A 14,571-nucleotide genomic window follows, 5' to 3' on the forward strand; every position below is an offset into this window, starting at 1 on the left:
ACACACACACACACACACACACACACACACACACACACAAGAAAGAACAGCCACCACCAAAAAGAAAAGACAAAGCAATGTATCATGGAAAAAAAAAAAATGGTAAGAAAATTATAGAGCATCATTTTAGGTGGGGCAACATCCAACCAAAATTAATTTCAGAAAGAGAAGAAAGGCAAGAAACTTTTATTCTTCAGAAGTGAAAGCCTTGTGTTTTGGTTACTATTGCCAACAAAATGCCCTAGAATTTAGCTACTTTAAATGATCATTTAATCCTGTTTATGGCTTTAAGGATTATAAATTTGGACAGAAAACTGTGAGAATGTCTTATCTCTGTTCCACAGTTTCTAGACCCTCACCTGGGGAACACTTGACAGCTTGGGGTGATTGGATGATGGAGTCCTGGAATCATTTGGAGCCATTTTCATGGATATATCAGGTGACTGGTGTGGCTTACAGCTGGGACCTCACCTGAGTCCATATGAACTACGTCTGGCCTCTCCATGTGATCTGGCCTTCCACACAGAACAGAAGTTACATGGTACTGGGATTTCCTATGGAGTGGCTCAAGCCAACCAGTCTGAGTGTTTCAGCATGCAGTACAGAAGATGCATCACATTTTATAACACAGCCTTGGAAGGTCACACGGCATCATTTCCAATCCATCCATTCGTTATAAACAAGTGACTAAATCTAGTCCAGATTCAACTAGAGGAGACACAGACCCCACCCCTCTCTTGGATGAGTGTCAAAGATTTGCAGATAAAACTACCACATGCTTGGATATCAGAATAAAGGCCTACCATAAGGAGTATAAAATTTCTTGCACCAAAGCATTGATAGTAAAATTTCAAAACATTTAATGTTAATATAGATTTTAGAAGTTTCTGGAAGGCAAAAGATAACTAAATATTAAAGAATATAAAAATGTTGTGGGATTTCTGAAGCTTTACACTAGAATCTAGAGTATTTTATCAATGCCTCCAAAATTACTATAGACTCAATTCCTGACAAAGAGGACAAAAAAAATTGAATGAGAAAAAAATAATCTTTTTAACAAATGGTGTGGGGACAATGATATAGCCAAAAGAATAAAGCGGTATACCTCTGACACATCACATGTAAAAAATTAACTCAAAAAGGATCAACAATCTAAATATAAGAACACTTCTTACATATTCTAAACTCTTAGAAGAAAGCATAGATAGGAAATCTTTGTGAATTTAGTTTAGGCAATAGTTTCTTAAAATGACACCTACAGCATAAACAACCAAAAATTAAAATAAAATCAATTTCGAAACTTCTGTGAATCAAAAGAAATTATCAAGTAAAACCAAAAGCCACAAAATGAAAGAAAATGCCTATATATCATATATACAACATGGGCCTAGTATCTAGTATACATAAATTTCTTATAACCCAATAATAGGGCAAATAATTTTTTAAATAAGCAAATTAACTGAATAAGTATTGCTTTAAAGAAGATCTAGAAATAGCCAATAAGCATGCACAAAAAAAAATGTCCATTGTCATTATAGATATACAAATCAAAATTATAAGATTCCACTTTAAATCTACCAATATGACTAAAATCAAAACAGAATATGCCATGCATTAGCAATGATGTGGAGAAATAACGACTCATGTATACTGCTGACAGGAATGCAATATGGTACAGTCATTGTGAAAAGCAGTTTGGTGATTCTTTAAAAAGTTAAACATGGACTTTCCTATGACCCAGTTATGCCATTCCCGAGAGAACTGAAAATATTTTCCCACACAGAAACTTGAACATAACTATTCATAGCAGCATTATTCATAATAGCCAAAAAGTAGAAACAACCAAAATTCCATCAACTGTTAAACAAGTAAATTCCATCAACTGTTGAACAAGTAAACAAAGTATGGTATATTCATACTGTGGAATGTTACATAGCTCTAAAAAAGAGTGAAGTATTGATACAGGTTACAACATGGATGAACCTTGAAAACATTCTAAGCTAAAGAAGCCAGACACAAAAGGTTACATATTGCATGCTTCCATGTATATGAAAGGTCTAGAATAGGTAAATTGAAAGCATATTAGCAGCTGCCAGGGGCTGGTGGGAGAGGGAGGTAACTGCTTAATGCGTTTGGGTGATGAAAATGTCCTGGAATTAGATAATTGTAATGGTTTCATTTTGTGATAGACTTGAGAATAAACTAAAACTCCTAAATTATACAGTTTAAATTGGTGAATCCTGTGGTATGTGAATTATATCTTAAGAATATGTTTATGTGTTTTAAGATTAAACTTTTTATTTTAGCTTTGCCTGTATCATCTCATTACTTGCCCCAGGAAAATGATACTGAATGGTGGGGCCCATGGCAAGGCTATTATTCATGATAAGTTTTTGAGTATTATGAATTTTAAAGTTACATGAATACTTGTTATTTTAATATTCAGTGAACTTTTTCATAACTATTTTTCATAATAATTATTATGATTTTAAAACTATATGATTTTTTATATATAAACCTTTTATATAGAGTCCAAATATTACTTAGTTTGCAAAGTACATCATTTAATACGAGCAATTAGATAATTATTTCTACTCTGTATTAGTTATATCATTTCAATGAGTTTGAAATATAGTTACGAAGTACTTTCTGCTTTAAGTTTTGTTATTTTGTAACTCCAATCATAAATTCAAGCACATACTCATTTCAGTCAGTCAGTCAGTTCAGTTGCTCGGTCGTGTCTGACTCTGCAACCCCATGAATCGCAGCATGCCAGGCCTCCCTGTCCATCACCAACTCCTGGACTTTACTCAAACTCATGTCCATCGAGTTGGTGATGCCATCCAACCATCTCATCCTCTGTCGCCCCCTTCTCCTCCTGCCCCCAATCCCTCCCAGCATCAGGGTCTTTTCCAATGAGTCAACTCTTCCCATGAGGTGGCCAAAGGATTGGAGTTTCAGCTTCAGCATCAGTCCTTCCAATGAACACCCAGGACTGATCTCCTTTAGGATGGAATGGTTGGATCTCCTTGCAGTCCAAGGGACTCTCAAGGGTCTTCTCCAACACGACAGTTCAAAAGCATCAATTCTTTGGTGCTCAGCTTTCTTCACAGTCCAACTCTCAGAACCATACATGACCACTGGAAAAACCATGGCCTTGACCAGATGGACCTTTGTTGGCAAAGTAATGTCTCTGCTTTTTAATATGCTATCTAGGTTGGTCATAACTTTCCTTCCAAGGAGTAAGCATCTTTACCATGGATCAAATCATTCGCTGTTGGCACTCAGAATGCCTCAATGTACCGTCTACTGGGCCTTTAAACCAGTAATGATCAGATTTTTTTCCTGAGGCCATATATGAACACCACCCTAATCCAATAATTTCTTATAGGCACTTAAAAGTAAGTCCTTTAAAATGTTGAATAAAACTAGTTCTGCTTACTGTGCTTCATTCCTCCTGATCTAATAAAATTATTAAGAAAAACATTTGTGGCTTATATATCTAAAGAATTGTTGGTAAACCAAAGAAGCAAGTAAACCAGCTAATCACAGAAACCCAACTGTGAAACCCAAAGAAACTGCTTTCCAAGGGACAGACATGATCTGTAAGATTGCACTGTTAACTAAAATCAGTAATTTTATATTTGGTTTCATCCCATTCAATACTGCTTGTTTGGTTTTGCCATTGTTATTGCTGCTTGTTTCTTCAGAACAGACAAAATTTGACTTCAGGCTAAGATGACATGTATTTTCCCTTTTTCTTATTTCTGCTTCCTCCTTACTGAACTCTATCACAACGAACCTCATAGAATCTATCTGTTTAGCTACAGAGGCTAGACATTGACTCTAGTACCTAATGTGAGACCAAGTGCATATATTTACATCCAGAACTTTTAAACAATATATGATACAATAGAAAAGGAATAAAAATGGTATACAAACATAGCAATATGAATGACAAGAAAGGTGGATTCAGCAGATGAGTTTAGGAACAAAGATAGAGAGGATAGAAAATGAAGGTAAAGGTGTTAGCTGATGAAGCAGGGAAACCTCCTCCTAAAACCATTTAAATGGGAGCTGCAATTGGAGAGTGAAACTTGGAACGCAAAGAGCAGAAAATGAAAAAAACAAAACAAAACAGTGAGGGCTAGAGTATCACAAATTTTAACTAACTGGAGTCTGTGAGGAAGCCCCTTTCCTCCAGTAATGGGGTTTCTATAGTGGCTCAGACAGTAAAAAAAAATCTGCCTTCAATGCAAGAGACCTGAGTTCAATCCTTGGGTTGGGAAGATCCCCTGGAGAAGAGAATGGCTACCCCTTCAGTATTCTTGCCTGGAAAATTCCATGGACAGAGGAGCCTGGTGGGCTACAGTCCACGGGGTCACAGAGAGTTGGACATGACTAAGTGTGACTAACACTTTCATTTTTCCTCCAATAATGTGATGCACTACCTAACGTGTTCAAATCACCAGGAATCTCTCTTTAAAATAAGAAGTGTCTGCGTAGAATGAAGGAAACTTACATAGAGGTTAGCACTACAGGGTTGAAACTCCCTCCTTTTGGCATTTAGTGATACACCACCAGAACTCCTGGCTCTGTACCATTCACTCCAAACAGAAGTTGTTAGTAATCCTCAACTACTTTCCAGAGCTCCCAATCACACTTCTCATTGTCAAATACGGCAAATGACCAAGGGTCATATGACATTTAAAAAAAATATGCTTTGTTATCAAAGAAAAGTCAAAGAGGAAAAAGAAAAATATTTATTTTGGAGGAAACATAAACATTATTTAAAAATACTAAAAAGTTTAAATATTCCATAATATCCTCATATATGTGTGGCTACATTATATTCATAAAATGCAAATAAAAATCTATGACAAATAGAATAATAGTGAGGTTTTGTTCCTTAAATATATATTTGTAAACTTTTCTTAAAGACAGGAGAAATAGTAAAGAAAATCTTTCATCACATAGAATAAGAAAGCAAAAAGAATAGATGAAATACAAGAAGCAGCAAAAGAGAAATGCAACAAGACTAGTAACAGATTACTGAAAATTCAAAAAAGTGAGAATGGCAAATATGGAAGGAAAGAAATTGCCAAAGAAATAATTCAAGAAAAATTTCTATTATAGTACTGAAGAGAGTCGTGGGTCTTCAATATGAAAAGGTCCCCAAGTGCTGAGTGACTAAATAATGACTTAAGTTAGAAATTTTGTTACTGAAGGAACCAACTCCTTATACCATGTCTCTTCTTTGTTTTTTGGTAATATTTCAACTTTGTACATTTTCTTAAAAACTGCTTCTGTACTATGAATCAGTTTATGGGATTATGACAGATTCTGACCCTTTCACGCTGGGACTTTGGCCTGTGGTCTATCCCCAAATCTGCTGAGGTGAGAATCCAAGCATATCACACATCAGGTAGTTATGTGGCCCTCCATCCCACCTAACTGAATACTGACATTTGTATTCAGTCCGTACACTGCCCATTAATGAATTTCCCCCCTTGCTCCATTGATGATTTCCAGTATCTTTTTGTGACTTTTTCCAAGAAACACTTAGTTTACCTATTGTGTGGAAAGAAAAAATATTTTTGAGTTTCTAAAGAGCTGGGGCCTTTTGAGTGAATTTTGCTAAAACTTGGGATAGCCAGCTAAAAGTAAGACTTGGGAAGTTGGTTGACAACTATACAGAAACTGAGAGAACTCCAGGGATACTGATCTAACTCTCAGGGTACATATTTACATGTCAAGGGAAAATGAGTCCTAGAACCTTGGAGACTTCTTTAGTCATAAAATCCAGGGACACTGGATCGTATCTGGCCTTTGGAGAGGTGTATTTACATTCCAAAATACTACAGTGAGAATACAGAATCCTTTTCATCCATCTCCAAGAAGCAAAAAAAAATTTTTCTCCTTTTGGGAGGGTAGGAGGAGGCAGTTGCCCCTTTCTCCTGTATATAAACAGAGAAAATACATTTTTCTCTGTTTCTCTCCTATGATACAAATTTTATAATCTGCATTTATAAGCAGAGAAGGCAATGGCACCCCACTCCAGTACTCTTGCCTGGAAAATCCCACGGACGGGGGAGCCTGGTAGGCTGCAGTCCATGGGGTTGCTACGAGTCGGACACGACTGAGCGACTTCACTTTCACTTTTCACTTTCATGCATTGGAGAAGGAAATGGCAACCCACTCCAGTGTTCTTGCCTGGAGAATCCCAGGGACGGGGGAGCCTGGTGGGCTGCCGTCTATGAGATCGCACAGAGTCGGACACGACTGAAATGACTTAGCAGCAGCAGCAGCATTTATAAGATGTTATAGCTAACTTTTCTCTCATTGTCCATGAATAAAAATTAGAGTTTGAAGGATCACACAATCGTTATGTTTCCATCCTTATAGTAAACAGGCCCAACCCTGCTTAGCTTCAGAAATCAGATGAGATCAGGCACGTTCAGGGTGGTATGGCCGTAGACATCATTATTTTTATGTGAATAATGATAACCTATCTTTCATCCAGAAGACTTCATGTGCATATTGAGGATTGAATTAATACAGATTAATATTTTAAAACCTCATATTTATTCTGCCTGTACTCAAGAGTGAACATTAGTCCTCCCAACAGTAGCAGAGGTCATAAATCAAAACCCTCAAATATTAGTTTTTGAAGGAGAAAAAAGAAAAATGGATACTATTTTTCTATTTGTAATTTAGGATGATGGCATAAGACATTCCATAATAATGTGAAATAATTAAGAAGTAAAGTAAGGGATTTTTTCCTGACTCAACAAAAGATAGGTAATAAGGAACCTACTTGGTGTAATTAATTTATAAATAGCATTGAACTGTGAGCATAAAGGAATGGCTGCGGCTAGAAAATAATATTTCCAGCTGGATTTTGGCTACATTCAAGACTGAAAAAGTTGAATATTTTAAAGGTAATCTTTTCTTACATTTCTCTCCCTCTCTAAAAGAATTATATAGTATGGAAAAATAAAATTCAAGTACCATTTTGTATTTTGAACCAAGACTAACTTTAGCTTTTTTGTTTGGGGTAGGGGGAAGTAGGATTTAGACTCTGTACTTTTTAATAAAGTTTCATTTTAATTTCATTAAACTTTGTATCTCTGTTGTGAATATGTATGTAATGGAATTCCTTTGGAATCGTTACTCTACATCAATCATTTATTTAGAATAGCAAAAGTTTTGAACTATTGATGTCATTTTGAGCTTGGTATTTTTCCACTATCTTTGGTCTATGATTACAGAAAACAAATATTTAGAGTTGAAGTCTTTGAGATCAAATCATTTGACTAAGAACTGATGTAAATTTTGACAGAGGTAAACCTATAGCAGAAAACATCCTGACTTAATCTTTACTTTGAGATCCCAGTACTTGCAGTTTCACTCAAATTGTCCCAAAGACTTCTTTCTCCAGTTTAATAATAATTCCTCAGTCTCTTTGTCTTTTCACCACAACTATCCTGATTATCCCATCTCTGGAGAAATCTAACCATCTCTTTTCTCCAGTCCAAATCTTAGGCTGCCTAGGGAGAATCAGATGCAGCTAGGCATTATTAAAAACAAATACTTTTCTTTTGAATGAACCCACTATCTGTTCAGAATTCTATTTTTTAACTCGAACTTACCCCAAATCCTCCCCCCACCTTTCTTTTTTCTGAAAGCAGTTATTCACCATTTTGAGTACTATCTGCAAATCTTTAATCCTTACTTCAAATACCTTCATCTAATAGTTAATTTGACAAAATAATCCTTCAAAAAAACCTTTCCCTCTGCTCTCATACTTTTTATATCTAGCCATCCCTTTCCCTCCGCCTTTCAAATGTTAACAGGAGAGGTGCCTTCCATCTTCCAAGGTTAGCTCTTTCATTTGCGATCTTGATTGATCATATTCCAACTCCCCAGGGCTTGTTCTAAGTATCATCTCTGCCTTTTGGGGAAGATACCTGAATACAACTCACTTTTTAAGACAAAAAGTATTTTCTGCTCTTAGGTCCTAAGTCTCCATCAAACAATCTTCTATCTTTCTCTTGAACTTCTTTGAAGACTAGGAAATTTCCCATGTAGTATTAAATTCATGGCAATCTGTCTTTGTCTGCCAAAGACAAGGTCAGTAACAGCATCCCAATTGCCTAAATAATAGCCAACCTTCTGTTTAATCCTCTGATTTTTTTTTTTTTTTCTTTTTTAGGCCAATCCATCCATTGTGAAATACTTTTCACTCATGACTACCAAGGAATGATTTCCTTCTGGTATGCATGGTGCCAAATGACTTCTGGCTTCTTCTAAGTACTCTTCACCTGTTACATTTTGGGTCCATTCCATGTTTTCTTTGAATAATTGCATCAAACTCAGCTCTAATAGTACCTGTGAATCAACAGCCATCAGTTCCTTATCTCCACCTCTCTTCTATACTTGGCTCACATTTTAGTAGAGATGGAGTTACTTTTGTGTAGAAACTCACCCTTGTTAGAGATTTAATTTCCCTAAGAAGTCAATTCTTCAAAATTGTTTGCAGCAACCTATGACTGCTCTTACCTGGCAACTAGAGAAGCAGCTGCACCCTAAGTACTTGCCAAGGAGAGAAAAAATAAAATATACCACTATTTAATACATTTTCAATATTAAATATTTGCTCAGTTGAGCAAAACAGTATTTAAAGAGTATCCCCAAGGGATATGTGGTATTCCTATAGATGCTCAAAAATGTATCCTTGGATTATGTCAGACCATTAAGGATTCCGACAGATTCCTGAACTGCTTTATTGACCCTCTTTCCAAAGTTACTTTTAGGGAACTGTCTTTGACATAATTAGTTCGTTTATATTGAGAGAGTGTGTAAGAAATGGCTCCAAGATTCTTATCACTGTGTCTACTTAAAACAATATTGAGGATGAGAAGTAAATGGTTTTCAGTATTGGGACAGAGCGATGTCAGCATCGTGGTGGTGTGAGTTCTTTTTTTCTCACTCCTTTGATTTACAGTAACCGGTTATCCATAAGGGGCGTGGAGGGGCAGGGGAGCAACTGAGCAATACATCCATGTGCATTGAAAGTGGGTGACTCGGACCTCAGGGGTCACTGAATGCGGGGAGTCATGGCGGGTCCAGCGGGGAGCCTGCACAACACTTCCCGGACGAGTGAAGGAGGTGAGTGGGTGCTGACCAGCTCCTAGCGCTACCGCTGGAAAGGCTTCGTGTGTGTGGAGAGAACGGCAGTGACGACTGCAGCCAAAGATCTAAGGAAGGCATTTCCTGCTGTCTGTCCCAGGATTCTGTTAAAAGAAGCACCCACAAACCTCTGTTGCCCCCCCAGTTCAAGGATCCTACTACCAGGCCATGGCACACCCAGAGCCTGCAGTGCTAAGCCCACATCTCCTTCAGCACTCTATTGCCAGCCTTTTCTTTTTTCCCCCTCTGCCAAGTTTTTGTTTGTTTAAATGCACAAACTCCCCAGCTTAGCAGCCTGTCGGTGCTAAGAGAAACGAAAATCTTGTGCTATGGTGCCACCTTCTGGGACAAAAAAGGAAGGCTCCTAATTACTAATCTGTTGGATCATTGGAGTCAAAGCCTTACCTAAATATGATGTTCACTACTTCAAACGTGGCAACACAACTTTGCATCAAACACTATGAAACATCACTATAATACAGTATCACAAAAAGGAAATGACAGTTTTTCAGCAGCAGAACCCAAAGACATGGAATAGCGCAATCTACCTGATAAAGAATTCAAAATAACTGTTATGAAGAAATTTAATGTGTTACAAGAAAACCCAGAAAGACAGGATGATAATTTCAGGAATAAAATTAACAAGCAGAAGGAGTGCTCCACCTCAGAGGTTCAAATTTTAAAACAGAACCAGGTAAATTCTGGAGCTGAAGAGCTCAATAAATGAGATGAAGAATGCTTTCAAAAACATGCAGAGCAAGCAGATCAGATGGAAGTGAGAATAAGTGAGCTCAAGGATAGGAATATAGAGATGACTCAAGTGGAGAGAGATGACTCAAGAGTAGAGAGAACTAAGATATTTTAAAAGTGAAGAAATCCTACAAGCACCATCAGGCCCCATTAGGAAAGGCAAGATTAATCAGTGTAACCGAAGGGGAAGAGAGGAGAAAGTGTATTTAAAGAAATATAGCTGAGAATTTCCAAACCTGGTTAAGAACTAGATACACAAGTCTATGAAGCTAATAGAGCACCTTCTTATCTGAACAGAAAAAGAACTTCTCCAAGACACATTTTAATAAATGTGTCAAAAGTCAAAGATAAAAAAATATAAAGGCAACCAGAGAAAAAAAGACAATATCCTACAAAGAAACCCCCATCAGGTAAGAGATTTTTCAGCAGAAACTTTATAGGTCAAGAGAGTAGAATGACATTCAAAATATTGAAAGCCAAGAAGACTCTACTCATCAAAGTTATCCTTCTGATATAAAGAAGAAATAAAGGCTTTTCTAGAGAAACAAAAGCTGAGAGAGTTCACCACCTCACAAGAAATATTGAAAGGAGCTCTTCAGGCTGAAATGAAATGACAAAAGTACACAAAATTTTAAGGTGATAAATAGAAAACTGACTCTTTTTACAATATTATATTAGACAATTATAGCATAAAGATTAAAGGAAAAGAGCACTAAAATTAACCATAGTTATTCCTGGTGGCTCAAATGGTAAAAAAAAAATCTGCCTGCAATATAGGAGACCTGAGTTCAATCCCTGGGTTGGGAAGATCCCCTGGAGAAGGAATTGGCAACCCACTTCAATATTCTTGCCTGGACAATTCCATGGACAGAGAAGCCTGGCAGGCTCCAGTTCATGGGATCACAAAGAGTCAGACTTGACTGAGCAACTAACTTTCACTTTTCACTATAACTTAGTAATGAAATCACAGCATAGAAAGATAATTGATGACCTTAATATAAAAAGAGAAGAGCAAAAGAATAATACTTTTGCTTTTTATAGTTGAGTGAAGACGAATTGTTATCAGCACAAAAAGGACTGCTTTACCTATGAAATGTTCTATGTAAAACTCATGGTAACCACAAAGCAAAAAAAAAAAAATCTAGAATAGAGACAACAAACATAAAGAAAGGGAAGCTGAGCAAATCACCATAGAAAACCACCAACTTACAAAGGTAGACAGAAAGAGAAAGAAAAAAAACAATGGGGAGAAAACAATAACCAGAAGGCAGAAGATAAAATAGCGGTAGTAAATCCCTACCTATCAATAATCACCCTAAGTGAAAATGGATTGAACTCATTAATCAAAAGTTACAGAGTGGCTGAATGAATAAAAAATAGATCAAACCATTTGCTACCTACCAGAGACTCATCTCGTCTCTAAAGAAACATACAGGCTCATGTAAAAGGATGGAAGACAATATTCCAAGCAAATAGAAACCAAAAGAAAGCAGGTACAGCCACCCTTAGATCAGACAAAACATATTTCAAGTCAAAAAAGGTGACAGGGTATACATCATACACTTTAAATTTATACATTATATACCAAATGTATTCAATAAAAGGAAAGAAGTATAAATGCCTCAATAATTTAATATTGATTACATGTTGATTTTTGATTGAATATAATTTAAAAATTGGCAAACAGATTGGGACAAATTATAAAATCATCATAGATTACTCAAATTACCAAGAAATATATGATTTTTTAAAAAAATACAAATGTCTAGTCCATATTTTTTAATTTAAAATTCCCATTAAACATATCTCCATTCAATGTCTCTAGTTAATATACATAAATTAATGTCTAAAGAACCATGAATATAGTTTTAAATATTCTATCATCTGAGCTTGTTAAATCACATATGTTTTTACCAGAGGAAATTTGTAATTCACTTGGCATATCAGTTTACAGTAGAGATGGTTAAAACATTACACTCCATCAAAGTGATCCAAAGTAGAACAGGTTTCATTAGGACTCATTTTTAATTCAATGAGTGCATTTGCATTTATGTTTGTAATATCTTCATTAGAAGACTTAAAATAAATTATTAATAAAATATTTTCAAGCAAATATGAAAAATGTAGAATGATTGGAAGCAATGTTAGAGAGTATAAAGAATATTGACATGGAAGTTATTAAACATGAATGGAATCTAGTTTTAATTTTGCTACTGATCAGCTGGAAAAGTTGTTTCATATAAGCCTAGAGTTTTCATTTACTTATCTGCAAAGAAGACTTTTGAAGGTAATTTATGTCCTAGTCTTACCATTCTCAATCATTGCTTGATTATACTTCATTTAACTTTGCAGCCAAATCCAAATTTGATTGCTTTTGTTACTAAACCCTCTTTATTAGAAAATGATGCCACTCTTGACAGTGCTACCAAGAGCAATGGGCATGTCTTATGGAGAAAATGTATACTGAAGGAACAAACTATGTGACTCACTAGGCAACTAAGGGAAATAAAATGGTTACATTTTTGAGCCATCAGAATGAATGAGATGTCTCTTTTCTTCCTTTCTCTATTACTTGACTAGTAGTTATCAATGCTCATGCTTATTCCAAGAATAACTGATATAAGATAGAAAATTTCATATTATTCCATTTGATAAACTCAGTACCAACTTGCCATATTTTTAGTCAAAAATTATATTATGATAGTACACATTAATTGTAAAAAATTTTCAGCCAATATATGAAGCAGGAAGAAAAGCTAAGATCTTAACTGCATATCAAGAGATTGGTGGTGGTTTAATCACTCAGTTGTGTCTGATTCTTGTAATACCATGGCCTGTTGCCCACTGGCTCTCTGTCCATGGGATTTTCCAGGCAAGGATACTGGAGGGGTTTATCATTTCCTTCTCCAGGGGATCTTCCTGACCCAGGGATTGAACCTGGGTCTCCTGCACTGCAGGCAGATTCTTTACCAACTGAGCTTGACTTGCCAGGAAGGTAGTGTTAGTGTGTGTGTGCTAAGTCACTTCAGTCACATCCAGCTCTTTATGAACTATGGACTGTAGGCCTCCAGGCTCCTATGCCCATGGGATTCTCCAGGCAAGATCACTGGCGTGGGTTGCCATGCCCTCCTCCAGGGGATCTTCTCCACCCAGGACTCAAACCCACATTCTCTTACACCACCTGCACTGGTAGGTGGGTTCTTCACCATAGCACTACCTGGGAAGCCCGGCTAGTAGCTAAGAGTATCCCTGAAGCCAAGTTGTCTGCTAAATCCCAGCTTTAAAAAAAATGCTATTTCAGGCTCTTTCTTTTGTGATGTAGTGTCTGTAATAGATATTATTTATATATTTATACATATATTTTACAAGTTTCAGAATGATATCACTATTACACTTCATGTTTAATGCTGAGAATTTCCCCCCAAACTGTTAAAGTCAGTCACTTAATAATATTTTAAAACTAGGACAGATTATAAAGGTATTACGGAATCTTTAAGAAAAATGTCTTTTTTCAAAAACCATAAATGACTTTCTACATAATAATAATAAATTTGTTTTTTTTTACTTTGATATATTATGAAACATATTCTCAGTAATGTCTCAATTGAAAGGTTTAAATATTAATATACTGCAACTAATGAATGTACCTTAATTGATTTAGCAATTCTACTATTGACTATTTATCTTGGCTTTAGTACTTAGAGCTTCCTAGGTGCCTCAGTGGTAAAGGATCCAACTGCCAATGCAGGAAGCACAAGAGACAGGTTTGATCCCTGGGTCAGGAAGATCCCCGAAGGAGGAAATGGCAACACACTCCAGTGTTGTTGCCTAGAAAATTCCATGGACAAAGGAGCCTGGCAGGCTACCTTCCATGCAGTTGCAAAGAGTTGGACATGATTGAGCAAATGAGCACTGCACTTAGTATTTTAGTATGATAACTAATTCTTTTATTAATGGACTGACTTCAGTCCAAGTACACACATTCTTCATTGTTCTTTATGAAATAAGATGTATAACTATTTGCTACTCAGTACAACTTGGAAAATCTTTATTGATCATATTCTCCATATTCACCTAAATAAAATTCTAAAAAAAAAAACTCCTAAAAATTTTGAAACACTAAAGCATTCACATGTTCTCATACAAGAAAAATCAAATTTTATAGTGATATAGCTTGATGAGAGAAGATTCACAGTTTCCCATGTTTCCTTGGCATTCAATCACATTCTCGTATATACATGTCCCATTTATAATTTACTGATGTTTTAAAATATTGGATTCCAACTACACAGTCAAAATGTTTGATGACTCCTTTTCTTAGCGATTATTCCAGTGAGGGAAGAAAGAAATCTAAGCGGGTCATTAGACATACCATGTCATCTTAGTCAATTTTTATTCTTTTGTAATCTGTCATTTAAATATTAGTTTATGTCATATATCAACCCCTTATGTCTATCAACCCCTTTATCCAGAATGCTATTTCTTATTCACATCTCATCATATTGTTTAGTAAAAGGTCTACTGTCATCATTGAAGATTCAGCTCCTTTTTTGGTCCTATTCTGTACAGCATTTCTTCATTCTTATTGTCAAGAAGAGCTTGTCGTTCTCTCTGATTGCACCTTGCATT

This window comes from Dama dama, chromosome 18, assembly GCF_033118175.1.
Source record: "Dama dama isolate Ldn47 chromosome 18, ASM3311817v1, whole genome shotgun sequence".
NCBI lineage: Eukaryota > Metazoa > Chordata > Mammalia > Artiodactyla > Cervidae > Dama > Dama dama.